Source organism: Zalophus californianus, chromosome 7 (genome assembly GCF_009762305.2).
Source record: "Zalophus californianus isolate mZalCal1 chromosome 7, mZalCal1.pri.v2, whole genome shotgun sequence".
Lineage (NCBI taxonomy): Eukaryota > Metazoa > Chordata > Mammalia > Carnivora > Otariidae > Zalophus > Zalophus californianus.
The window spans coordinates 91,975,102-91,981,446 of NC_045601.1; the positions used below are offsets into that span (position 1 = coordinate 91,975,102).

At 37.0% G+C, this 6,345-nt stretch overlaps 1 non-coding gene across 1 annotated transcript; it reads left to right on the forward strand.

Moving 5' to 3' along the window:
- Positions 1-408: 408 nt before the first annotated feature.
- Positions 409-515, forward strand: LOC113928102. The gene has a single exon (XR_003521786.1). It is a non-coding gene; the product is annotated as a U6 spliceosomal RNA (small nuclear RNA).
- Positions 516-6,345: the final 5,830 nt, after the last annotated feature.

Consider the following 6,345-nt stretch of genomic DNA (forward strand, 5'->3'; position numbering starts at 1 on the left):
GATGTATGCAACATTGTACAAGGGTGAGGGAGGGGAATAAGGCGAGAGGACAAGATCCCTGTGGCACAGCTTGGTGGAGCCTCAATTGTACTCTATCATAAATAATACAAATTTTAAATAATAATAACAATCACATCAAGAGACACTTATATAGTTCTTAATATGTGTCAGGCACTGTTCTAAATGTTTAACTTGTATTAACTCATTTAATCCTCACAACTCTGTGGGGTAGGTACAGTTATTATCTCCACCTGGAAGATGGGCAAACAGAGGCACAAAGAGGATAAGAAGTTTGCCAACATCACACAGCTAATGGTGGGGAAGCCATGATTTCAACCTAGGCGTCTAGTTTCAGAGTCTGTGCTTCTGCTACTAGGCTACCTGTCCTATCAAAAAAAAAAAAAAGGAGTGCTCGCGTCGGCAGCACACACACTAAAACTGGAATGATACAGGGAAGATTAGCATGGCCCCTGCACAAGGATGACTCGCAAGTTCATGAAGCATTTCATATTTTTCTGGATTGATGCCAGGTTCAGGGTATTTGTAGTAATGCCCTGTGGTTTAAAAAAGCAATTATTGGACTTAAGTCAGAAGATTTGGGTGACAGGTCCTATGCTGTGGTTTACTAAATATATAACTTTGTGTAAATTAAAAAAAAAGAAAAAAACAAAAGAAAAAGGAGCCAATATAACAATATCTTCCCAAACATCTAGGTATTCAAGTACTCCCCTTTATAATTCTTATTTGTAAAAAAATATCCATGAAATCAACAGACTGGTCAGCGGTTCATGTTTTGTTCTAAGACACACTCGAAAATAAATTCATATTTACTAAAATAAAAAGAAACACAGGTGACCCTTAAACGAGGCGAGGGTTAGGGGCACCAGCCTCCACACAGTTGAAAATCTGTATATTACTTTTGACTTCTCCAAAACTTAACTACCAATAGCCTGCTGTTGACCGGAAGCCTTACAATAACATAACCAGTAAGTTAACACATATTTTGTATGGTCTATGTATGCTATACTGTATTCTTACAATAAAATAAGCAAGAGAAAATAAAATGTTATTGAGAAAGTCATAAGGAGGAGAAAATATATTTTTAGTACTATAAAAAAATCTGCACATAAATGGGCCCACGCAGTTCAAACCTGTGTGTTCAAGGGTCAACCATATATTTATCTGTATTTCACTCCAGATGATCTCATCTATCGTGATCTTGGACATATTGGATTATGGAGTAGAATGCAGTAAAATTGGAACGAATTGATAATCAAGATGTCAAAATTTGGACTCATGGCAAGTATGTTGTGTAAGTTAGGCCTTCTGGACACACTGTCCTACTGTCCAGAAACACGTAGGTGAGAAGTGTGAAATCAACTGCTTAGGGACTGAGGCTTAGAAAACAAAACATAATAAAAAAAAATAATAAAGCTGTAAACTTGACCAATGGAAAAAAAAAAAGAAAACAAAACAAAATCTAGGGATACAATCTGTAAACAGTGGGGATTAGTCATGGGGTTTCTCAGGAGTTCTTATTATTTCCTGACACTAAGGATACGCCCTGAATAACAATCCTTGTTCTCAAGTACCTCAAAGCCTACTGGGCAAGACGGATTTGTAGATATTTTAAAGCAATGTGATATGCAGTTTGAGAGAAGTTTGCAAAAGGTAATAGGTTTACAGGGTAAGAAGTGTTCATGTTCTGTCTGGGAGAATTGGAAGGGGCTTATTTATGACTTCTAGAAAAAATCTGGCTGAGAGAAAAAGACTTCAAAGCTTGCAGAAGAGAAGGAAGGGAGAAGCCTGCCAGTGCCAGGCCCTTTTCAATCCTGGGAAATAGTTCTAAGCCAATTGCATGGAGGAGAAAAACTGACACTCAGGGGTCTATGACGATATGTGCAGAACATGTGTCCATGCTTAGTCTCTCTATCTCCATAGCTCAAAATCCCTTGTTTTTTACACATAAGAAATGGAGTTAGAGCTAGAATTGTGTTTGCTTCAGGATTTGATTGAGTCTGGGCATGTCTTATGAAGAAGTGACATGAGGCCACCAAGATTCCCTGACATTGAGGCAGTATAATATGATGTTTAGGAAACAGCATATTTGGAATACAGATCACTAGAAAGTAGAGAAGTCTGCATATTATACTTCCGGGTTCTGGATCTGGTGACCAGATTTAATTCTGGGTTCTATCTCTTGTCAACCATGTGATGTGGGGTAATTAATTTAATTTCTTCATGCCTTTGTTTTTTCATCTGTAAAACTGATGGCATCACTTATTTGGGGGTGGTCATAAAGATTAAATTAGATCATGCATATGTAGAACACATTCTGGCAACAAAGAACTTCAGGGAAAATAGCTTGTTATGTAGAAAGAGAAAGTTCGCCGTATTGGTGAGAAGAGGTTTGGTTTGAGAATAGCCAGCCAGTGTTTTGGGGGTGGAATTATCCTCTAGTGTAGGCTCCTTGAATTCAGGTCAAAATCTCAGGATAAGGGAATACGAATGGAGAACAAGTGGAAATCAAAAGAGCCGAGATATCTAGAGTTCATGATGGCCATGGCAGTGGTGCCAGTTGCTACGGAAATTAAAGCTCTCTCGGGGCACACTTGGCCCCCTCAATCCCAGGTGCAGACTTCAGTGGGCTACAGCAGTGCACATGCTTTTGTGTGGGACAGTAGAGACCTCTTCAGTAAACATACTGGCTACTGCACCGGATGTCAAGGGCAACAGCAAACATCATATCAGTAAGCTAGAATGGAAGAGTACAGCCAATAGAATATTCAGAAGAACACATTCTTAATTTTTTGGGTGGCTGGCTCAGTTTTTCACAGGGCATGCTAGGACAGAACCAGAAAAATCCTGATGCCTGATTACCATTGTGATTATTTTTTCCCCTTGGGCTGGCGTGTTCTGGGAAACACAGTTTCCACTTAAGTAATAGTGGAAGGGAAGGAACTAAGGAAATTTCTCCTAATAATAGAAACAGACAAGAAAGTGGCAAATAATATTCAGTATAGGCAAGAGTAATGGTCAGCATCCAGTAGTGAATAATAGAAAGTGTGATTTCAAGGTAAAGAATTCTGAGATGTCAATTCGAATGCAAGGGTGGATTTTCATTTAATCACTCAATGTGTTATTTTAATACAAGGGAAACATTGGATATTATTAGGAAAGTTATTATCATGATAAAAGAAAGCATAGTTTTCTTTCACTCAAAAAACCATGGTGTGTTTTTAGGCAACATACCCAAGACAGACAATAGAGCTAAACATAAATAAAGGTCAGTGGTAGAAGGTAATAAAAATTAGGGAATGGAAACCTTCCAGGTAGAAGCAGATTTGAAAGAGTGGAGTCTGATGTGGAAAAGGCCCAGAAGGAGATAGAATAAAAGTCTGTTGCACAGTAAAGGGTGTGGGTGGGGAGAGTGAATAAACAGAGGGCTTCACATATCATTATTGCTCTAGTATGAACTTTATGTAATAGTAACAAAAAACCTAAGCCTAATTAGTCTCTTCCAGTAAAAGTATTTGAGAAATTTTCCATTGCCCAATACTTTCCCATGATGGAAAATACGCTGCATGGGAGGTATGTGTAAATATTTGATTCGTGTTTTACTGATTTCAGTGTCACAACCTATCAATCATTAACACTTCAAAAAACATATACCTGGTTGGTTGTTTCCAAAGTACATTCTTTCCTGAAGGATTTTTAGACTCTTAGGTCCCTGGGGAACACCTAGTCTACTTTTTTAATGTCACAGGTGGTGAAAATGAGACCAAGAATGTTGAAGTGACTTTCACAGAGTCCTCCACCCAATCTCAGCGGGCTCCTAGGACCAAGAACTTCAGGCTCCCAACTCAAGTCTCTTCTTAAGATACTAAGGAGAATTACTGGTCACCTTTTGTTCTGAAGGAAGGTGTATGGAAATATAATAACATTGTTATAGTTGCAGAAATTGAAGTGAAGAAATTTAGAAACTTGTAGGGATTGGCATTTATTTCCAATGCTATTATAGGTGGTCACTTAATAAAATTAAATAATAGCCTCTATAGAAGGAATTATGAGAATGGCAGCTTGACATTTTACTACTATGAGGTAAAGGTTCCCAACCTAGTGCCTAACATAGGGTCTGCATGTAAAAGTATTAGTTAAATCTGATTGGGCAGCAATATGCTGGGGCCTGACCTCATGACAAAGTAACTTTGTCTTCCCTGCCTTATAAAAGAGCGTCTACATATCAGTTTCCAAACCCCTGTTCTTTGGCTCATCATCTTATTTTCGGTTTCTTAGGAGCAGAGGCAATGTGGCATGACCGATTGGTTGGAGCCCAAGCTCCAAGGCTATGCTGCAGGATGAGAAGGTTGCACTGAGTTCGTGGGGTATGGGGCATATACTCGCAATCTTCTGCAGTGTCACTCTCTCCCAAAACATAAACTAATAACTAAGATCCATATGGTGCTATTGGTGGGCATGCTTTGGCTTAGTTCCTTCAACAAAATAACTGTAAAAAATTTAGTTTAGATCTTGGCCCTAAGTTTTTTATCTGTCAATAAAGAAATTATTAGCTAACAGAATTAGAAATTAGTTACAGTAAGGAAAACGTACCACTTTTATTTTCTATTTATGTAATTTTTTGCCCAGAATCAATTCAGGGACATAAAAATGTTTTAATCCATGTTTTTATTTTCCTCATGCAGAATGATAATAAACTTCCTGGGTTCCATGATGATTGTAAGAGAGAGTACACCTTTTATTTTATTTATATAAATAAAAAGTTTATTTATATAAATTTATAATATTTTATTTATATTGAAATGTAAGTGAAAATATGATTTAGACATATTTGAGAAGTCACATCAGGCGAAGACAGCTAGGTGCTTTGGAAACAGGCTGAGTGGAGAGACAGTGCAGGGTAGTGCTGAATGCTCTATCTTAATTTTCTCACATGGGAATGGCAATAGCACCTAGTTCATAGAGTTGTTTTGGATATGAAATATAATGACAAATGTTGGTTAAAAATAAAAGGACAGAAAACAATATACAATGCAAACACAAAAAACAATCAAAGCAAAGCAAAAAAAAAAAAAAGCTGGGGTGGTTATATTAATAACAGGTAAAGTAGATATTACTGTAAAGAATATTACCAGGGACAAACAAAGGTATTATACAATGATAAAGGGGTTAAATCATTAAGAAGGCCTAACAATCCTAATTGTATGTGCACCTAAAAACAGAGTTTCAAAATACTTGACACAAAACATTGATAGAACTGAAAGGAGAGGGGCGCCTGGGTGGCTCAGTCCTTAAGCGTCTGCCTTCGGCTCAGGTCATGATCCCAGGGTCCTGGGATCGAGCCCCACATCGAGCCCCACATCGAGCCCCGCATCGGGTTCCCTGCTCCACGGGAAGCCTGCTTCTCCCTCTCCCACTCCCCCTGCTTGTGTTCCCTCTCTTGCTGTGTCTCTCTCTGTCAAATAAATAAAATCTTTAAAAAAAAAAAAAGAACTGAAATGAGAAATATATAAATTCACAATCCCAGTTGGAGTTTCAACCCTCTTTTAGTATTAATAGAACAAATAGACAGAAAATCAGATGAGATATAGAAGACTTCAACAACATAGTCAACAAATTTGACCTATTCATTATTTATGGGAAACGCATGCAACAGTGGCAGAATACATACTCTTTTCAAGTGCATGTAACATTCACCAGGACAGACCGTATTCTAGGCCATAACACAGATCTTAATTAATTTAACTGGATTGAAATAAAATAGTACAAACTATGTTCTCTGGCTACGAAGAAATTGAAATAGAAATTAATAACACTAATATATAGAAAATTTTGAAATATTTGGAAATTAAACAACATACTTCTAATGGGTCAAACAAATAATCACAGTTGAGTTTATAAAACAATTTGGACTGAATTAAGTGAAACTATTACATATCAAGATCTGTGGGTACAATCTAAACAGTACTTGGTCAGAAAATTTTAGCATTAAATTCTTATGTTATATAAGAAAGATCTCAAATTAATGATAGAAGCTTCAATCTTAAGAAACTAAAACAACAACAACAACAACAAAAACAAATTAAACCCAAAGTAAGCATAAGGAAATAATAAACATAGGAGAAGGAATTAGTGAAATAGAAAGCAGAAAAATATAAAGAAAAATCAATGGACTGTAACACTTGTTTACAAAGGTCAATAAAACTGATAAATCTGCAGCAAGACTGACAGAGGGGGAAAAAAAAGAGAAAGAGAGAGAGAGAGAAAAGATCATTTGCCAATATTAGGAATGAAATAAGAGACATCATTACTGTTCCTCCAGGTACT